A 22117-nucleotide genomic window follows, 5' to 3' on the forward strand; every position below is an offset into this window, starting at 1 on the left:
TTTCAGCCTACACTAGAGCCGTTTTAAAACAACCTCCATAATTTTCAATAAACAGGGAAAAGACAAGGCAAACAAGTTCTCTTCTGGTGAACATTTATTTGTTTTCATATGTTACTTATTTATTTAACCTAGGAGTGCCCTTGAGAGAACTGTGCAGTACATTTCTCCATGCCAGTAGATTTTTTTACCGTTGCCTCTAAATTGCAGAGAAAGTGGATAGCAGGAACTGCAAAAAAAAGGTTTAATGAGCAACAGCATCGATTTTTCTTCCTTTTTTTTTTTCGACTGTGCCCAAATGGAGAAAAACCCAAGACTACATAATCGCTGATGAGCCAAAAACGTTCAGTGGAAGGAAGATTTACTGGAGTGTAAAATCTAATTTCAGTACAAACTGAGCTTCCCTGTGACAAGCTGGCGACGCGATCCTTAAAAGGTATCTGACGAAGACAGCAGGACGCTGGACTGTGGGGCGATGTGTGTCTTTAGGAAACAAATCACACAGACTGATATACATGGTCCTGTTGTGGCAAACTGTCTGTGTTCATGGCCTATACCACTCTCACACTGACAGACACCCAGGAATGGCTAAATAAGGTCTGGATATTGTTGTTTTGTGTGTGAATGTGTGTGTGTGTGTGCTTGTCTGTGTATGTGTTTAAGTGTGTTCGTATGTTTGTGTTTGTGTATGTATGCGTGTGTGAGTGTGTTTGAGTGTGTGTGTCTGTATGTAGATGTGCTGTTGTGGCTGGTCCCAGATAATCAATCCAGAAAGACAGGCAATAATATAAGACGCCCGTAAGAGAGCTGTGTGCTCTTGCCAGGACCCTGAGAGTGAATTTAATTTCCTGCCCCAGGCCTTGATGATGACTTTCTTCCTGAATAATTTTCTTGGCTTCCACTTCCTTTGGACACGGGGAGCAGCTCTTAGAGAGCAAGTGGTAATCCCAGCTTCCCTTATTGTACTGCATTGGGGGTACTAAATGTGAACAGTAATTAATTTTCCCCTTTAAGCACTGACTTCATTTGCTTCAGAGTTTCAGCCCTACTGTAACTTTCCAGGCCTTACATCTATCCCAGTGTGCTTTGCCACACTGGGCCGTGTTGGTCCCATGCCCTGCCACAGTACAGAACTGTCATTTTAACCAGGGCAGCCTCCTCTGGACAAAGGTCCCCTCTGGAGCAGATCCCTGTAGCTGCTGTCCAGTTTCCAGTGTCTGAGGGGCTCACTGCCATCCCTGGCCGTGTGTGGGCTGAGAGCGAGGTCTGTTGTTTAGGTACGGTATTGCTTATGTATGTATGTCTGTATGTATGTATCCTAGGATGTACTGATCTAATGAACAGTTGGGTTGTACATGACATCATACATATTCCAGTTTGACTCTGGTATGCAGATGAAGAATGTCTTCTTAATCTCTCCCTGTTTCCTTGGCCCACCCACAGGCAAAGAGTAAATGGTGTGCAGCGGCACACAGGGCTGGGCTGGTCATGTGTTTCTGTGTTCACATTCACTCTCTTGGAAGCTGTTAGCTGGAAGGATACAAATAAACAGGCTGTGACTTAATGGTCCGGGGACGTCATGTAGACAAATATTAACTCCTGTAATATAATATATTTGTTGCCTTCTGAGTCACACTGCACTGCACTGTAGTAGGCTACTGTAGGCTATGGCACTTGCTGCTGGGCTCAGGGAAATTGGACGGGGATTAGGGGTAGGATCATTCGCAAGTGGGCACAGAGGTCAGGGAGCGCCGTGAGGTTGAACCTGGACCGGTGCCTGCGGTGTGCAGCTGCAGAAGACGGGAAGAAAACATTGAGCAACTAATGCCCTGGCCTGCCTCTGCAGCAGGGGTTTGTGTGTAAATAATGACTGCAGGATGCCTGTGTGTATCTATATATTTATGTTCACAGAGTGTACATATTGCATATGTACAATGCATACTTATCCAAAAAGCAAACTGTTTAACTATTGCCATCAATGAGTTGCTCTAGGGATTTTTGTTTTGGGTAATGTCAGAGTTTCTTACTGTTTCCTGTACTGTTTTAGGCATCTTTCTTAAGGTTTCCTGCAGGTCTGGCCAGGCAGGGAGCGGGAGGATGTGAACGCATGTATTTCTATAACTCTTGCCTTCTAAAGTAGGAGGTGACAGCAGTGATCTCACCAGGTACCGTGCGTGTGTGCGTGTGCGTGCGTGGTGAGGGGGGACTGATTTCTTTCTTGTGAAAATCTCCTCCTGGCATCAGTAAATCCATAATTTGTTCATTTCTTCTCTTTAAATAATAATACTTTTTATGATCTTTCCACACTTTTGTATTTTCATAATAATGTCATAAAATGCTATGAATTTATCCCAGCTTGGCTCTCCCAAGTCAGAGAAACCTCTGGGCTCCGCTGTAGATGGAATTAGATGCCAGTTAAAGAGATCCATAATGAATGGGTATTGATTGCAGACAAACCAATGAAGCTGCAGTGCGTTCAGGGGCCCAACTGTGATGAACAAGGCAGCCGAGCGCCCAGTGTCATGTCATGCCTATCCCACACAGACAGGTGACTGCAGCCCCCCATCCCCCCATTCCCCCCATCCCCTCCATCCCCCCCATGGTGATGAGAACTAGATGACATCACCCGGAGGACTCACCACCCAGTTGCCAGGGTTACCAGCCCCGCCAGGGAAAGAGAAAGAGCCATTCATCTTTTCCCGCTGCTCCCAGAGCTCGTGGGCTCTTTGTCAGGCTGTGCTGGTGACTGGATGGGAGCTGGTGGCTGGGAGAACAGGGATCCATTTAGGGGCGAGCAGAGGGGGGGGTCACTTCTTCTCCTTGCTCGGCCGCACAGACTCCCACACAGCGCTGCAGCTGCGCAGGTCAGAGGACCGCGGCTCCCCTCCACTGGCTGCTGGCTGCAGGGAGCGACAGGAGAGGACTGATCCCCAGAGTCAGCCTGTTTATTTATTAATTTTTTTTTTTTTAACCCTTCAACTTTCCTGGGACAGATGTAATATATATTATTCACGCATCTGATTTCTGCTCCGGTCGCCCTTTGTCCGTGGAACAGAGAGCTTTAGTGGGAGGGCACAGTGGCGCCCTCAGCTGGCTGCGTACAGGGGATCGGAGGAAATGGTGAGTGTTACCCCTAAAATAAAAGCAAGACCATGAAAGACTACAGAATGATACGCAAGGGGTGCCACCACACATTTTCTACTCACTCAAACGATTTTTGGGGGACATCTTTGTGGCTACTGAATAGTGCAGCTGCCTTTTGTGTTTAGGTTGTGTGGCCGCGAGCAGAAATTCCTACATTTGGGGGCCGAGCTGCCGCAATAAAGCAGCTCTCCCAGGTTATTGATTACCTGCCCGCTCCTGAGTACCAGGCCAGTGTTCAGACAGGGCCGTATTGGAAACCTGACAGGCCTCTCTCTGTGGAGACACACAGGCAGTGTTGAGTTCTCACTGTCGGCTCCAGTGAGGAGGTCTCTCCGGACATCCCGGAGTAAGAGAGGTCACGGCTCATTCCTAGAGGAAGCACGAGCACCTGGGAGGCTGTAACCTCCGTGGCAAAATTTGCACAACCCCGGTGTACAGGCCGGCAGGAGGATAGGACAGCACTTCTATTAACAGCCCCGCTGCCCCCCTGACCTCTCTCCTCCTCCTCCCCGCTGGAATGATGACAGTGGGGCCGAGGCTACTCCCTGGGCAACACCGGTATCAAATGAACAATCAATACAGGGCAGCACACGGGGGCTCGTATGACCAGAGATCTGCAGGCGAGGGGGGAATTCTAACGGGCCCAATATGCCGCTGTTGCCGTTTTTTTTTTTTTTTGTATCCAGTCCCTCACATAATTTAGCAAGCCAAGTCTGCTAATCAGGTCAAGTGAAACTGAAAGTCACACAGGTGGTGGAGATCACGCTTGTTATTTGCATGTCTGTGTGTGTAAGTTAAAGAAAGAGAAAGGTATGTGGAGGAACAGTTCACACCTGCTCTGCGATGTCTGAAACTTTAGCACGGTGAAAGGACAGTAAGTTGCAAAAGGCTTTCCCATGTCAGAGAAACATCATCATGGGACCTGGGGCCCCATGTCCTCTGCACATAAGGACAGTTAGTCTCTGGCTCCCTGGGCCTGTGCAGCTCCTTTATCCTCTTGCTCTCTCTCTCTCTCTATCTTTCTCTCGCTATTTGTCTCCATATAGACTGGGGCCAGGAGCACAGCCCATCACAGAGCACCGTGACCACTTTCTGCTTTCCGTGGAGCGCTGGGAAACTGTGGCATGTGATTCACAGATCAGCTCTGAGATCTGCTGTGTCCTTGTGGCAGGGGAGGATATTTGCTTGACTGACTTCGTGGAAAAGCCTCTCCAGTGCAGTCCAGCCCTGCGGCAAAGAGGAAGCTGCCACCAGCCCTGTGACTCACTGAGCTAACATTGGCTGTCCCTCTCGGTTCTAGTCGTGTTCCTCTTTACAGAATTTGTCAGGGAACTGGAGTGATGCCTAAAAACTGAGCTCTGAGCAAGAACTCCAGCCCTGCATCCTGTGCAACAGGCACGATCCTGGGAATCTGGCGGTTCCATAGACCTTCTTGTTCCTCGGGTTTTAAACTTAATGTCCCTGTGTAAATCTCACCAGAATGGATTGATCCGATTTCAGGTATGTCAGTGTGACTTTCTCCTTTAAGGGGAACTTCACGTGCTGCCCAGTATGTGGCCCAAGCCCGTCCTCCTTTACCAATGTTTGTTCCTTTAAAAGCAAAACAAACTAAAAAAAAAGAAGAGGAATTGAAAGTAGAAGCACTGGAAATCACATGGTTCCACCTCACTGATCCTTGAATCTTAATGTGCTGTGAATTCAAGTTCAAAGTACCATTGCACTTTTATAAAACATGGAATCAGCATGGCCTCCTTTGGTTAATATGTTTCGTTCAAGCACATACTTGTCCCCGACTATCTTAAAATAATAGCTCTCTGCCCCCCCATGCTAATTTTGGAGTCCTCTGTGGTCACTGCAGTGTTGCACAGATAACAGACCCATTATTGTGGAGTGCTCCATGTTGTACACCTGGATGGGGTGATAAAGCTTTGTGGTAACATCAAACTCCATTTAGGTACAACGGCCGCCCACTCCTCCCAGTGTGATTACAGCCAGCAGCGGCCTGTTAGTTGCACATTGTGACATACAGCCTCATGCACTTCCCAGTTGTTTGCCCAGCACCTCCAGAATGCTGAATGGATGGATCCTGCCTGCCTGGTGTTATTATTTTTAATGCACAAGCCGTTTCACACAGACCAAGAAATATTGCTTGTTCACCCAGGTATGCAGTAACACACTGGCCCCCCTGAGAGTCAAAATAATTCTCGTGGCTGCATCCCGGCTTCCTCCTGTGTGGGGAGCCCCTGTTGTGCCACATTTATCATGAGTGGAGTGGGTAACGCGACCTCCCGGCCTGCTGAAACAGAACAGCCCTCCTCTGGACACGCGGAGATGCGCACCAATGCGGGCCGTGATTTTAGATGCTGCTGCCAGGCTGATGACTGAGGATAGATCAGCGCGCCGTGCTGCCTCCTGCAGAAGAGTTGGCGGTGGTAAAGTGAGAAGCAGCGTTATGTAATTCCTGTGGGGAGGCGATGAGAACATGCATGCCAACTAGCCACCCTGAGATCAGTTTCAGTGATCCGGGGCACCACTAACATTTCAGATCAGAATATTATAATGGGACAAAAAGGCTGGGATTGGGTTACTTTTCTGGGGTAAAGCTGTGATTAATTTCAAGAGTGAGGTATCATTTTATTGTATTTTTTGTTGTCCAGGATGTGCTTGTAGAAATGCAATGACGTGCAGATTGGACAGAGACTGGGGAGTGACAGGGCTCTGTGTGCGACCCGTGAGCACTGATCGTGATATTCCTGTTTGTGTGTTAGGGTATTGTTTTGTATTTGTTTGTTGTTGTGTTAATTTGTGCTAATTTCATCACTGTGTGTTGTCTGATGCCCAACACACTGAGTAAATCTCCACCTCTCTGTTTCTACATGTAAATGATCAAACACCTGCTCCCCTATTCTACAGAAAACCTGGGCTGATTTGATTTGCCCTGCGTGCTCCCCACCGATGCACATTATTGAAAAGGATTTTTGTTGGTTTAGATTCGGATGGAGATGGTTCTGGAGCTGGTAGGCTAATATTGACCAGACAATACATCTTTGGGATTTGTTTAAAGATAGTTCCAACTAACATCTCTACTGCACACTAGCCTAGTCAGATAAGGTGGTGGTTTCATATTTAGTGTGAATAGGCACTGTAAAAACGATACATGACAGTATTGTGTTGTTCACAATCGTTACTACATGTAATAGTCAAACATTTGAATGAGAACCAGTTTTGCGTTTAAAAACAGCTATGTAAAGAGTACTGGTTGTATTTTGAATGTAGATTTGAAACAGATACGCCTGAACTTAAGTGGTGCATTTGCAACCTGGACGGTATGCAGTTTCTTCCAAAAGAATGCAAATGAACAGGGTGCAAAGTTAGCCAGTGCTTATCTTACAACAGCCCCCCCAACGAAAAACGGATCTGCTCCTTTTACAACAAGCAAGAGACGAGAGGCGAGTCCCTAAAGTCTAGCGAGCAGAAGAGCCGCTCAGTCCCTCCCCCTCTCCTCTCCTCTCCTCTCCTCTCCTCTATCTGTCTCGGCGCTGTATCCGGCACCGCTGCCATTCGGTGTGGGGCTCGGCTCGGCTCGGCTCGGCTCGGCTCGGCGTTAGTTGCAGGTTGTGGATACACGTGTGTGAGAGAGAGAGAGACAGACAGAGACACACACACGCTCAGTCTTGGTCCACGGAGACAGGACAGGACAGGACAGGACAGGACACCGAGAGGCAGTCGCTGGTTTCTGCCTGTGGATTATGCGCTGCCGGCTCAGCTGCCCGTTTCCCTCCCCGGCGGGGCGATAAAGCGACATGGATCCGGCCAGCTTGTATCTTCCGTTTGCACTTTCATGCGCTTTCCTATTCTCCTCTCCTCCTTCCTGCCGCCCCGCTTCCCTGCCCTGCTCTCCCTCCCCCTCAAAAACAAACCAGTGCCTGCGCCGAGTTTAAGCCGTGGAAAGAAAGAAGAAAAGAAAAGAAAAGAAAAGAAAAGTGACACCGGGGCGCGCTGGAGCGGCGGCTGTGGGCGCATCTGCTGGAGGTCGGGACGGAAAATCCGTGTTTTCATTTGATTTGTCTCTCGTCGCTTCAAGTGACCGAACAGCACCAGTCGGCGGGATCGCAGACCCAGACCCAGGCGGCAGACATGTATGTATGAGAGCTTCACTATGTCACCCCCTTTTCTGCACGCCGTGTTTGGTGCATCTCCTCCTTTTTTGTGTAGCCGAGCTGAGCGCTCCGTTTCGGGTGGGTTTCTACCGGGCCCGCGGAGCTGCCAGACTGCAGTTACGACAGCAACACAGACCAACGCGGCCAATGATAACGGAAACGGACGCAGCAGCGAGTGCGGGGGTCGCACCGGCGGCCGGGGCAGTCTGACAGCGGGGACAGGACGGCGGACTTTAGGCGGGGGTGGGGGGTCTGCGCTTGAAAGGGAAAGTGGCGTCTGACATGACAAAGGGGGTCTTGTCCGCTGGGTATGAATATGCAGTGAAGGTCTGCAAACGCTGACATGTCGGCGTGCGGACCATCACCCCCTCTCGCGTTTGGACACAAAGCAAGACGGAAATACTGAATAATAAACATGCATATGGATATGGGGCGTGGGACAGATCCTGTGTATTGCTACAGTCGTCATAGGCATTGCTTATATGCATATGTGTGTGTGTGTGTGTATGGGGGGTTAACGTTCCTCTCTTAATCCAAATAGGCTTCATCACCTAGACCGTAGAAAATAGTCCATTCCCCGTCTAATCCCACTGTTGACCTCTATGACCCGTCTAGGGGAAGGTAGCACTTGGTGTTGTAGGTGCGAGAGTGGGCAGGAGTGTATGGGACCCTGGAGGAGGCGTGATTGTACCCTTGATCCCGCAGGGCTCTCCTGAGGATCCACATCCTTTTGAGGAGCAGCCCTTCCATTTATAGTAATGCTCAGGGATGTGTGTTTAAGGGGGAACAAGTCTGTTATTCTTTGTACACTTAGCAGAGGAGAGCACCATGCAGGAGCTTTTGGATGCCAGCGCTCTTCCTGCAGTTGCGTAGGCGGCTGTGTGCTAAGAGAGGTTTGATCTTGTGCTGATAGAAATATTATTTTTCTTCCCAGTTTGGGTAGAAGGTAGCAAAGCAAAATCACTGGTTATATAACTAATGTGAGTGCTGAATTATGTATCACCCCGTTCCTGAGGATGCACTAAAAGTACCCTGGAATTGATGCAGAACAGATCTGCGATTGCAGCCCCATTGGCATGTCCATTATGAGGCCTGTGAATAATTAACAATAGCTAAAGAGGAGATAGTTACAATTACATTATAACTTAAGAACACAAATCTATATCTATGATACTCGGGCTGGGGGTTATTGGAAATCAGTGTTGGCTAATACAATACACCTTGCTGCTTAGATGTGATGTTTGATAAATGTGATTTTACTGTGCTGGGGGGGGAGGCAATCTTAATAGGCTGACTGTCAGATTAAATTGATTCACATTTTCACACGATGTGTTTTAATCTGCCAGGATGAGGAGTTAAGCACTCTCTCTGTCCCCTTTCCTGACAGATGTAAACTGCTTTCACTTATCAATTCCACAGAGCGTCGTGGCATCCTAGAGCTGGGGTTACTGGGTTAATAACAGAGAAGCAGCCTTGTTCTACTTTACTATACTGCAATATATTATCCTACACTATTATACTATACTATGCTACAATGCACTATACTACAACACATTTCACTGCACTATACTAAAATACATTAGCCAATACTACACTACACAGAGCTGCACAGCAGGGTCACCTGGGCAGAAAGCTCCTGATCCTTTTGTGTGGGCTGGGTCTTAGGACTGCTATTGCCTCAGAAATGCCTTGTTAGTCCGTCAGTCCGTCTCATCTTGTAGGGGACCAATTAGGTCCAGGGCCATGGCACTGATGGGTCAGCAGTCTCTCCTGAGTGGGTCTGTTAATCAGTGTCCTCATCATAAAGCCTGCCGGAGGTTGTCAACATCAATGACAACAGATTTGTTTACACCATACAGTCCTCTATGGACCACATGATTAAGGTCTTAGGTCTGTGCCATTCCTTTACAGTGTGTGTGTCTCTTATTTCTTTCTCTCAGTGGGGATTGCTCAGTGTGTTGTGGGCGCTCTCCAGAGTAATTGTGTAGTATTAGACAAATGCAAACTGCAGGGTGGAAAGGGTTAAAGGACTGCGGGGGGGGGGGTTGTGGGGGTGTTGCTGCCTGTAGGGAGCAGTGCCCTTTACTGTAAAAAGGAGACGACAACTTCCTAAATCTGTCAAGTGTCCACAGCCTGCCTGTGCTGTGCTGTGCTGACAGCAGGGCCGGGGTGAGCAGGATTAGCCTAGTGCTGGAGTACTTTCTTGGAAATGTAGCTTACTGAAATAATCTTTGCAGTTACAATTGCCCTATTGTCATGACCAGAAAGGATTTGTTTTAGGGGTGACGGCCTGACAGCCAGAAGACTAGTTGCGTAAGGAGAATACTAGCGGAAGAGCAGCACTGCACATAGCTTTGTGGCTATTGGAATTAACTGTTTAAGAGGCTTTTTGTGGCTGCAGAAGGAGGCTGTATGCGGTGGGCAGTCCAGAGCACTGTTGGTTGTGATGGTGAGGTGAGGTGAGGGTGGGTGGGAGTGTAGCTCTGTCTCTGGCTGGGCTGTGGCCGTGGGGAGGTTTGTGCATTTATGTGTGGTGCTGTCTTTCGCGTCCAGGGAGAGCTGAGAGCCCACCCTCCCCTGAGCACCCCCCCGTGGCTGTCTGTTTCATGAATCCATAGCGCCAGTGTGTGCTTCATTTCAATTTCCTTGTAGTTTATTTTATGTTGTTTGTTTATCCCCCACCAAGTTTGCAAAGCCCAGTACAAATGGGGTCATTGAGTGCACGCCCTGATGACTGATGACTTGTCTGTCTGGGTTTTTGCATGCTTTGTGAGCATACTCCCCAGGACTGGATGACTTCTGAACCCAGGCACCCAGTACTGCACTGAAAGGGGTGAAAAGAACTGTCCACTGCCATCTCCCCACTGTCTCAGCACAGTACTTCCTAAAATCCAGACCTCTAGGGAGGCCTCGAGACTGTGCTTGATGCTCTCCATCTTCTGATGTTTGTTTTTATTTATTGATTTAATTGATTGATTTTATTCCTGCTTTGGTACAGGAGTTTATCTTCCTCTGCCACTGTTGTTTGTGTGTGACGTACTGTGGGTTGGATGAATTGATCCAGACCTCCCCCGCCCCCTTTCATATTTTCATGCCACAGACTAGGGGGCCGTGTCAGAAGCCCAGAGGCTATAAGTGTCAGGTGCTGTAGGGCAGTGGGGGTGTATTGTGAGTAAGTCTTTGTAAATGCGTATTCTACAAAACCTGCACGGTTTAATAAAGAAAAATGCTTTATTAATCACTCAGCCAAATGTGTCATTAAATGCTTGCCTTCAGGGCGTAACATGTGTACCTGGGCAGGCTGTTTTGCATTGTGTCGTTCTGCATGGAGGTTTTTGCCAAGATTAACCTGCCACCAGCCTCTGCTGTCCATAGTGCGTCGGCGGTCCCAGTGATGACCTCCCATCAGTTTTGTAAGCAAGGCCTGTGCTGGGAAGCAGATACAAAGGCTATAAATACATAAAGCCTACTATCAGTAGAACGCAGCACCCATCCTTCCTGATAGGAAAGGCATTTCCCTGCCCGAGTGGTTCAAAAATAGATTAGACTGTCCTCTCTCTAACTGTGCTGGGACGGAGAGTTAAAAGGACAATTTAAATAAAATATCCCTTTTCCCTGGCCCCAGCAGGACTTCCTATTTCTGCGTGGAAATAAACCTGTTCCTGCAGGCTGTTGAGATTGTATTCAATCACTTTGTCATTCATTCCTGAATGAATCCAGCTGATGTCCTTCTCCCAAGGCGACTCGCATTCAAAAACACAACTGCATTTCAGGGGACCATTAATATTTACAGAGTCTTCCGTGGTTTGACACAAAATGTGTAGAACATAACGAGATGATATGAAGTTAAACAGTGAAGTGAAAGGTGACCTGGGATGCCGACTGCTGTCTGGGTGTTGCCCGACTGCAACGTGCTGCCCCCGAGATCGCGCCGGCCTGCTGTGACGAAGAGTGCTCGTGATCTCCAGGTCTCCAGTCCCACACCTGTAGAGAAGCTGAAGGGAAACAATCGGCCAGGAAATGTTTCACCACGAAAGCAAGCCTTCACATTCTTGCTTCTAATGCAGACGGCTTTTGGGGCATCAGTGCAAAAGAGCACATCCATCTCTACATCCCCTACCCTCATTCAAAATGTCTGTAGATCGTGCTGTTCCAGACTCATAGACATCTGTTAACGTTAATGATTCAGACTTATGTACGTGGGTGTTTGTGGCCCATGTTTTTATCCCCCCCCCCCCCCCCAACTTATTTTCTGCAGCTGCTGTACAGTGTTAAATGTGCTGCTGGGTCTTAATAACACCCCCAGGAAATGATCATGCATTGTTTTCTTTGGTATTGCATGGTAAATGTATTTGCAGAGCTGTAGAAGTACACCACAACAGCACCCACCAATCCTTCACACAGAGGCACTGCAAGGTTTTTCCACTTACTTAGGTGTGGTGCAATGCTTGACGTTGTGTCTCCTTTTATATGCTAGGGAACAGGTATCAGTTAGGCCATTTAGGACATCACCGGTTTGTGTGTGTATGTTGTAGCTTTGGTTTCACTGCAGTTAGCAAATCTCTCCTGTCTTTTCTGTGCCCCTGGGGCTTGTTTAGGTTGTTGTCGTCTGGCTGTACTTCTTTAACAGTTTAACAACTCCTACCCCTGTGGCTTTCGGTGTTGAATCCACAGTTGGACTGGAGTTAGTCTCTCAGGGTATTCTCTTTCGTGTTCTCTTTTGCTCAGGTGCCTTCTATTTGTCTCTCTCACTCTCTCCCTCCCTCTCCATGGTCTCTGCTCCTTTCACGTGTCTTCCTCTGGTGCCATGCAGTGATGGTACAGTCGTGGTTGGCCGGTGTGAAAGCTGGGCTGCAGTCCCGAATCTGTCACGGTGACATCATTTGGCAAATACTTCCCTGTATATTTATTTTACCCCCCCCCCCCCCAAACCCCGGAGTCAGTCTATGCCAGGACCAGCTGTGCTCCTACACAGCCACAGGCTGCCCCATATCCCTGCAGATCTGAGCTCCCTTAGCGAACTGATTTGCTGCTTAATCGGGCCTGTGTAACAGTCTCCTCCAGTCTGAAGCTGATAATGATCTATTGTCCCACAGACCTGTTACCCTGTGACTCTGAGGGACAGCAGTCACTGCTGTCCCTCAGAGTCACAGGGTAACAGGTCTATGGGTCCTGCTCCCAGGTGGAGCAGCACCCTCCTTTTCAGTTTTGATTTTAAACGCAGAGCAGAGGGGTGCATGTGACTCTAGGGTCACGTGACTCACAGAAGCCTGTGACTCTATGGTTTTGTGCGGACGCAGCGAGTGTCGGCATCTCGAGTGGCCCATCAGGACAACCTCAACACAACTGATGAGGCCGTGTCGTGGTTGTCCTGATGGGCCGCTCTAGATGCCGGCACTTGCTGCGTCCGCACAAAACTATGTCACTCTGGGGCTGGATCTCCCCATGCAGGCCCGAGCACCCGTGGCCGCTCTCTCTCCCAGCCATCCGTCCTGGATGTGGTGAGCCCGTACCAAGCTTGTGACTCAGATTACTGGTCTCCACCGGGACCCTGTGCCCTGTTCCTTGGTGGCTTTGGAGCTAATTATGCACTCCAATCCCTCTTACTGGGTGTCATTAAGCTGGTTAATGAGTGTTTGTTGGCAGGGTGTGTTCCGCTCTCAGCGTCAGGGCTGTAGGTGACTCTTTGGATGCTGTGTGTCAGGATTAATTACACCATCCAGCACTGTGTAGATTTCCTACCAGTGTCTGACAGCAGTGTTCTGCCCTTTACATTCTGGAATCTGTAGGTGAACTTTCTGACTTAGGACACGATCCATCAAATAATCTAAACACTAGCCTCTAATGTCTCTTATGATGATGATTATTATTTTTTTGGTCTCTGTCTGAGCACCCATAGTCCGCTCTATCTTAATATGTCATTCAACACAAAGCAGAATACCATCTTTATCTACACAATAAGCCAGTAGCACCTGCCAGATGCTTAGGTCTCGCAACTTCTATCCGGTAAATTTGCATAGGGGTTGTGGGGTTGAAGTTGTTACGTGTTATTAGTGCTTTCCTGCTTATTCGCTGCCCTTTGCACGGGAGCCTAGAGTTGGAAATGGATCACAGTGCTGAGCAGTGGCAGCCTCACTGCTATTCCTGCTGTTCTGCTTCCTCCATCAGCTGCCCAGTCCTGCTCACTGAAGCTAACTGCTGGTTGGCCTCTGTCTGGGGCAGACTGGTCACTGCAGAGTCACCGCACCTCCTTGCGAACTCTCCCTCGGCTGGTCCAGGCATCCTTGTGCTCAGGTCATTTTGTAGCAGTTTGTTGTATGTACACTTCAGTTGAAGGTAGTGAAAAATGCTTCAAAAACAACAAAACAACCCCCCCGCAAAACAAACAAGGACAAAGCCAAGCAGATGGTGCTCTGCTCTGTTCTGTTCTGTTTTGTAACAGCCTATATTTATGTGACGAGCTCGGAGGCAGTGTGCCTGCTTGTCGGCAGGAGTTGGAGGCGGAGGAGGTGGGACTCGGGCGCCAGCTGTACAGTCTGAGTCAGTCTCTCCTTGGACGGCTCTCTGACGCCAACGCACACATACTCGCTCACTCACGGGCTTCAGGGTAATGCACACTCTGTCCACTGATGCACACGCACTGTGTTATAGTTGTCTGTTTCTTGACAGTAAGTCTGTCTTGTTTTTATGTAAAATGTTAAATTAAGCTATGGGGCCTTGTTAATTTTCAACAGGATCTCTTTCATGATCTGCTGGTCCTGAGCCCGGGCAAGGGAGGAATTGTATACAGGCAATGTATTTGTCAGCCATTTAAAGTGTAATTAGAGAAAACGCAAAAGGCAAGTTGAGTGAACACAGCGCCAGGAATTCACAACTGGTGATCTCGTTGCAGAGGGAGCTCTCCCCTGCTATACCAATCACAGCAGACGGCACAGTACAACACAGCCTGCTCCACACTATTTATATCTTTCTCCTCCTGACAGCCTCACTAATTGCAGCGTAGTGTCCTGTAATTGAGGGCCAGGCGGACGCAGTGATGTCAGCCCAGGCGACGGCGCTGTGCTCTCTGGCAGGCAGGGTAGTGGCCAGTGCCAGGGGAGTGTTCGCCTGAGCCCAGCGCACTGAGCTGCTGGTGTCAGACCAGGGCAGGGGTTCAGCGCATGCAGATGCACATGACACAGATCTGGTTGCCAGCAACAGATGACTGCCTGCAGACGCACTGCTCCCTGCTGCCTCCCTCCGCCCTAATTAGCCTCTCTGTGCACCGTGCTGCAGACACTGCCAACGGGCCTGAAACAAATACCCAAATGTTTTCACTGGGAGGTGGTGCGGGTGCAGATCTGCTTCAAACATTTGTTGGCCAGGCTGTTTGTTTCTAAATTTCATTCTGTCAGGGATCAGCACTGACTTTTTTTGTTGTTTTTTTTAGGGTGTGCAATTGATTTAAGAAACATGTTTCATTGATCCAAGTCTGGGCTATTCTTCTGTCAGACCCCTGGCAGGTTTTTATTCTGATCAGGGGAGCGGCCATAAAAGTTACCTGGGGATTGGGAGCACAGGTAGCAGGTTAGCTACATGGGGACTGATTTGATTTTCCCACCGTATTCAAACCTGAATGTCATGTTGTTTTCTCCTCATTAGTGCTTATGAAAGTGTCCCTTTGTTTGTTGGAAATCTGTCCCCTGCGTGGTCACTCTGTGATGTTTGCAGTGTGTTGTGTATCTTACCTACTATCTGGCTGTAATTATACACTCACCTAAAGGATTATTAGGAACACCATACTAATACTGTGTTTGACCCCCTTTCGCCTTCAGAACTGCCTTAATTCTACGTGGCATTGATTCAACAAGGTGCTGAAAGCATTCTTTAGAAATGTTGGCCCATATTGATAGGATAGCATCTTGCAGTTGATGGAGATTTGTGGGATGCACATCCAGGGCACGAAGCTCCCATTCCACCACATCCCAAAGATGCTCTATTGGGTTGAGATCTGGTGACTGTGGGGGGCAGTTTAGTACAGTGAACTCATTGTCATGTTCAAGAAACCAATTTGAAATGATTCGACCTTTGTGACATGGTGCATTATCCTGCTGGAAGTAGCCATCAGAGGATGGGTACATGGTGGTCATAAAGGGATGGACATGGTCAGAAACAATGCTCAGGTAGGCCGTGGCATTTAAACTATGCCCAATTGGCACTAAGGGGCCTAAAGTGTGCCAAGAAAACATCCCCCACACCATTACACCACCACCACCAGCCTGCACAGTGGTAACAAGGCATGATGGATCCATGTTCTCATTCTGTTTACGCCAAATTCTGACTCTACCATCTGAATGTCTCAACAGAAATCGAGACTCATCAGACAAGGCAACATTTTTCCAGTCTTCAACTGTCCAATTTTGGTGAGCTTGTGCAAATTGTAGCCTCTTTTTCCTATTTGTAGTGGAGATGAGTGGTACCCGGTGGGGTCTTCTGCTGTTGTAGCCCATCCGCCTCAAGGTTGTACGTGTTGTGGCTTCACAAATGCTTTGCTGCATACCTCGGTTGTAACGAGTGGTTATTTCAGTCAAAGTTGCTCTTCTATCAGCTTGAATGAGTCGGCCCATTCTCCTCTGACCTCTAGCATCAACAAGGCATTTTCGCCCACAGGACTGCCGCATACTGGATGTTTTTCCCTTTTCACACCATTCTTTGTAAACCCTAGAAATGGTTGTGCGTGAAAATCCCAGTAACTGAGCAGATTGTGAAATACTCAGACCGGCCCGTCTGGCACCAACAACCATGCCACGCTCAAAATTGCTTAAATCACCTTTCTTTCCCATTCAGACATTCAGTTTGGAGTTCAGGAGATTGTCTTGACCAGGACCACACCCCTAAATGCATTGAAGCAACTGCCATGTGATTGGTTGGTTAGATAATTGCATTAATGAGAAATTGAACAGGTGTTCCTAATAATCCTTTAGGTGAGTGTAGTTAAGATAATTAATGCTGGTCTGGGAAACAGTGTGCTATTTAGTGAATTAGTGGAGAGTGTATTATGGCATGGCTTCAAATGCAATTTCTCCTCTTGTACTGAAAAATATATGAGCATAAATAAAGCAAAATAATAATTCTTAATGTGCTGGCTGACTCCCCAAACTTAGAACTGCATTATCACAGAGAGCATCTGACTCGCCAAAACAGTTCTGACAGGGAATGGATTGCATTGGGAGTCTGAGGAGCGAGACTGAGTGTGTGTGTGTGACTCAGCTGGAGGCTTTCTGTTAGATTTTCTTCCATCTCTGTTTTTATAATTATTTGGCAAGAGCGAGCAACCGCTAGATGTTAATTTTGTAAACTTTTTTTCTTTGATGTCTGGGGGGGAAAAAAACACATAAGGGAAAGACCAGGAAAACAGCCTGTATACAGTGCATCCGACAGCCCCAGTGTGTTGATCCAGCTGCTGTTTTCTTTTCTCTTCATTGTAAAATCAATAATGAGGAATGATTTTATAAATGGAATTGGAATAAAAATGATGTCAGATGTTAAAATGGTAATGTCGCTGGACTGCATTATTGTCAGAAATCTTGATTGAGCTGCTGGAAGTACACATCTCTTCAAATTGCATTACAACCCCCCCTCCCCTTCCCCCTGCTTCAGCCACTTTCGTCTAAGACACTCTTGTGCTGTGTGTGCAGTTTTGAGTGTCAGATTTTACTGCCTCTGCTAGATCACTCTGACTGCCTCACTCCCGCCCCGAGATTGATCTCATGTTGTTGTGGTGTGTGCTGTTTTTCTCCTTATGCTGCACAAGAGCTCTTTGTAAGATCAACGCAGACTTGTTCATCTCCCATTGGAGCTTCCCCCTCATTCACTGACATTTTTCCTGAAAGTGAGAACTACACAAGATATCCAGATCTTTTGCTCTGCATTCTCACAGATCCCAGCAATTGCTCTCGGTGTGAGGCAAGTTTAAAATAGTGAGGGCTGGTAGGGAAATGCAAATCCTGGAATTAAATATATAACTCCATATAACCAACGCAATCCAGTCCAATGCACCGGTTCTCTCACAGCAGCAGGTTCCGGCCACAGAGTTTGGATTTAGAACCAGCACAAAGGAGGGATGGATAACAGGAAAAGAAACCTATAACAAAACCGAACAAACAAAACGAAGATTTCAGAATTTCCGGACAAAATCGGAAGCCCTGGGATGGCGACACAAAATGGGGGAGTAGACAGCCATAACTGAACACAATAAAAAGTCAAAATAGAAACAAAAGATTATTGTGGAGAGTCCTGAAGGGGGGGGGCGGAAGTGCAACAGCCATTCTTTGGATTGATAAGACACTGAAATGTCTTGCTCCCAAACATTAGTCTAGTCTTCCTAGCAATGAAAATGCTTCAGGGGTTGGCGTTGCATGTGTTACAAGTTTGCTGTCAGAGCGGGGTAGCGGCCTGCGCACGGGTACATCGTGTGTCAGGGGATGTGATGGGAGTCCTGGGACAGAGACGAAGGGGCTTGGTTTCCTCCCCACTCTTGCTGCCGGCGACAGTGCAGAGCTGCAGGACGGCTGTAGGTGCCTGCGTACTCTGCGGTCCTGAGACCCCGCACAGCCCTGTGTTTGCCATTATCTTCCTGTGTAATCCTATTAGGAGCTCTGCCTCAGGGGCGTGGTGATAATTGGACAAGCAAACATGCTTCTGGGTTGTTAAGAGCCATGTGATTTGTTAATTAAAAAGTGAAATAAAGAATAACCATTTACAGGCTGAAGATTGCTGTAAGGGGCTATCGGGGGAGCTGGGCTCTTTATAACCTCCTGTTAAGTAATGAGGGGCTCAGAGTCCTTTAATCAAGCAGTCTTTTTTTATGTTAGGGATGGGGGATTAAAGGTTTTCATTTTCTTAAAAATGTTTAAAAAAAAAAAAAAAAAAAAAAAAAAACCCTGTTAGTGCAGAGCGAACTGAGAGGGGCCTGCAAACCTGTAATTACCCACTGTCTCACACAGACCCCCGCAGAGTCTCTCACCGCCACTCCTCTTGTGCACTCTGTGGTGCTCATGCTTGGGCTTGTCCTACTGCCAACATGATTACAGGGCGAGAGGAGTGCTCAGCAGCTGCTGCACGACCAGCAGACGTTTCATGTCTTGTTTGTACACTGTAGGTTAAAGGTGGCCCTCTTGGCATTATTGTAGAGGAGCAGAAAAACTACCAAAAACAACAAAACATTGAAGGCTAACAATTGAATGGCAGATTTGGGGGGATTGTACTGTGATGTCTGTAGGATTTATGCGGAAAGAGGGATTGTTTTGAGTGTGTGTGATGGAAAAGTGGTGGGGGGAGAGTATTTATTCCCTTTAAAATACTAAATAAGTACGATGCCTTCTTGCTGGTCTAACGTCTTCCACAAGTATTGCTCCTTCCCCAGGTTACCCCTTCCTTCCTGCTCTGCCCATCTCTAATGCTCTGGGTGCCGATTACGCTGAGTGAAGCCGAGTGCCTGTCTGGCTCGGCTGCTGTTTATCCATTGATGAAGCAGCACAGTAACACACATGCGCAGCAGGCAGGCGGGCCAGAGCACATTTAATTACTAGTGGCAGCCGTATTATATAACATCAGGAGGAGTTGGGGCTGAACAGGAACCAGAGGCAAGATTTAAACATGCACACAAACATAACTGTAGAAAAAAGTACTAGTGGGAGAGAACTGTGGGGGGGAAAAAAGCTAAATGCTAAAAGCCCTGAATTAATGTATTCCTTCCTCTCTTAAGAGTTTACATTGCATTGCACTGGAGGTCTAAACAGAGAGCTGCGTCTATTTACAAATAAGCCTCTTATGTCCCAGCTGAAGATTACTCAAGAGGTCTTGTTCACAGATTCCATAGCTGAGTCCAGTCTGCTGCTTGCAATGGAAACTGTGGTTCGGGCTGGGGTCGCATCGGCCCGTGAGCAGCCGTGATGCCGTGAAATCATAACGCATAATAATCATGGTTATGTATTGTGCTGCTGAGGAGGGGGTGCAGTTTGAACTTGTCAGGTTCCCCTCTGTTTTTTGACTGTGAATTCAATTTCTGCCGTGCATGTCTTGCGATAGCAGGTGCCTGTGTTGATGTGTTTTAATGTGTGAGCAGAACGAGAGCTTGGGTAGCACTGTAGCAGGACATTCATTGGCTTATTACACAGAGGACACAGGGGAGGCCAGAGGACAGGGGGGAGCCGGGGTCCTCAGAGCATGGGAGTGTGGGACAGTGCTGCACTGTAGCATACTGGCCAGCTGGGCCTTAGACACACTTTGGCTTTGAATAAGTGACAGGCCACATTAGTCTTCTGGAAGAGAGGATTGCTTTGCACATTTTCAAATTACCTAACTCGAGTCCTGTCCAGCCTGACATCTTAACATAAAATCAATACGACAATTGGGGCCAAATAAAATGCAGGTACTGCAGCAAGTTTTCCCTGGCATCCGCATAGAGCCAGGCAGTACTGGGGCAGTGGACTCCTCTTGACAGACAGTTAATTGGTCTACAGTTAATGGCTTTCATTAAGGGCCCCTGTGAAGATGGTACGGCAGCTCCAGGCTGGTGCAGCAGAGAGGGAAGGAAAGGAGCGAAGAGGGAGAGGTTAAGGGAGGGGGTTAAAATAGCTGGCATTCTTTTGCATCCTCTGTTATGCTTTGCAGAGAAATGGTGGCATGACAAGAATTGGGATTATTTATACCATGCTGTACTGAGGGGAGAGGAGAGGAGGGGAGGTGGCTTGGTATGTCTGTCTTTTGTCCAGTCGTTGAAGGGCTTTATATGACTGAAACCAAACACCTGCTAGAATGATGGGGGCTGAAGACTACTATGCAGTGAGATAATGCTCTCTTTGTTTGGATCTCTACCGCAGCAGGTGAGTATGGGCTGGATGTATGGGCCAGGGAGGCCGGGGCCCAGCAGAGAACAGGAGAAAACGTAAATGTTACAAACATCAAGTAAAGGAGAGCTAACGCGGCCTGCACATACGCGCCATGACACCCAGGCAGCCGGAGGTGACGCTGTGCTGCTCCTGCCATTGCCCCCTCTTTAGAGAGTGTTGCCGATTCTTCTGTTGAGGGTGGTGCTTTTCTTTAAAAGAAATAAGAGGTCGTGAGAGCCAAGGAGAGTGAGGCCCCAGCAGCACCAGCAGCTTGTGTTTAATTCGCTTTAACAAACGCTTGCATCGGTCATAGGTGCAAACAGAACATGCAGTGATTAGTCGGCTCGCAGTCATGCTTTTAGAAGAAAAATGCTAAGAGAAAAGCCTGAAAGTGGCCTCTAGGCCGATTCTGTGACCTCTGCATCCTCGTTAGAGACCGCACATGCAAACGCAGCCAGCCAAGGAAAATACTGTGGGCTGGGAAAAAACAACAACATGCAAACATGTGAAGATCACTCATTTATAATTAAAGGTGTTAGGAGGAGCCCTGGCTGAAGGGGTCAGGGCTTCCTGGCTGTTTGCTGAAGCACAAACTGAATGGAGGATGGGGGTGTGGGCAGTGACAGGTGCCGAGCTGTCCCGCATGCCTCAGGAGAGCATTCCTGACCAGGCCGGGCAGGCTGTCTGCAGGGGAAGCAGATGCTGGCAAGGAGTTAAGAAGGGCCAGCTCTGTTGACAACTGCTGCCTAAATCCCTGCCGCCCCCAGGAGCAGAACAGGCTATATTCGGATTCCTCAGCTTAACAGTACATCCCATTAGGAGGGCCAGCAGTCACTTCGTACAGTGACCTGTCCAGCCCTTGAACCCCTCCCCCCCCACTCTGCTCCACCTGGTCAACTTCCTTCCAGGTCTGGAGAGTCCCTTAACGCATAAAGCAAGCCTCGGTCATGGGGGGTTCTGTCAACCCCAGGCTTCTGCTCTTGTCATGATAAGTCTGAGAACAAGGAGGAGCTTTGCAATGGACTGCACAAGTGTGCTGAAATACTTTGTATTATAATCAAGCTCAGCTTTAACAGTGTGATGATACTTTCTGTTCAATGCACAGTTCTAGGTCCAGTTAACAATAATGAAGAAAATAAATAACAAAAAGGCCCAGAGTTATTTCTGAGTCGCTCTTAACTGCCCCTTGGCCAGTTTGTGTGCTGCTGAGCAAAGCACGGCACGGAGGAAGCGTTGCTGCTGCCGCTGCGGTTTTCCAGGCAAGCTAGTGGACGTGTCAGCTTCAGGAAAACGCATCTTGGCTGAGGCAGGTTCACAGCCTGTTTCTAATTATTTGCATAGTAGGAAAATATTGTGGGTTGTGCCTCCCAACGTGAAAGCAGGGAGTAGGCAGTGTGTGTGACTGGGTGAGCCCGGACAGGGAACCCAGTGTCGTCAGATTGAGTGGAATGCAAACCCCTACAATGAAAACCCCCTGCATATTTTGGCAGCACCTTCTGCCAGCAGGTGGTGCTGCAGGGAACACAGAGATGCCCAGGCTGAACTCCTGCCCTGCCTCATAGGTGAGGGGAACACAGTGGTATTAATAATGCATTCATATTGGGTAATATATAGATCTCACACCTAGAGAACAGGATAGTAGAGCACACAACTCTGAGCAAAACAAACGGAAATGCACAACACCGTCGGTAATTTTGTAATTAACTTACTCATAACCAGATGTAGTAACTGTGAGGGGTCCTGTGTGTACGCTGTGTACATTCGCTGTCCTGCAGGTGATTGTTTCCAACTAACACACAATACAGTGCGGCTGCTCGTGATTACAACCCCCATTCATTCGTCCGCCCCCCTCCACAGCATACATCAAGTCTCAGTGCCAGCTCTGTAGTCAATTAATTAAACAGTCGATTTGTATTCGTAAGCACGGTTTTTCGCTGTGGCCCG

General features: G+C 48.1%; 1 protein-coding gene across 2 annotated transcripts in view; it reads left to right on the top strand.

The window, feature by feature from the left end:
- ripor1 (RHO family interacting cell polarization regulator 1) overlaps positions 1 to 22117 on the top strand; it is a 69356-nt gene that overhangs the window by 14162 nt on the left and 33077 nt on the right. Inside the window, exon 1 of one of the 2 annotated variants that reach the window (XM_066713544.1) lies at positions 6502 to 7280. The exons of the other annotated variant lie outside the window; for it this stretch is intronic. The gene's annotated coding sequence lies outside the window, so the exon portion shown is untranslated. Of the gene's footprint in view, positions 1 to 6501; positions 7281 to 22117 lie in introns of those variants that run through there. 2 annotated transcript variants of the gene reach the window in all.

The sequence above is a fragment of the Amia ocellicauda genome, chromosome 9, assembly GCF_036373705.1.
Source record: "Amia ocellicauda isolate fAmiCal2 chromosome 9, fAmiCal2.hap1, whole genome shotgun sequence".
NCBI lineage: Eukaryota > Metazoa > Chordata > Actinopteri > Amiiformes > Amiidae > Amia > Amia ocellicauda.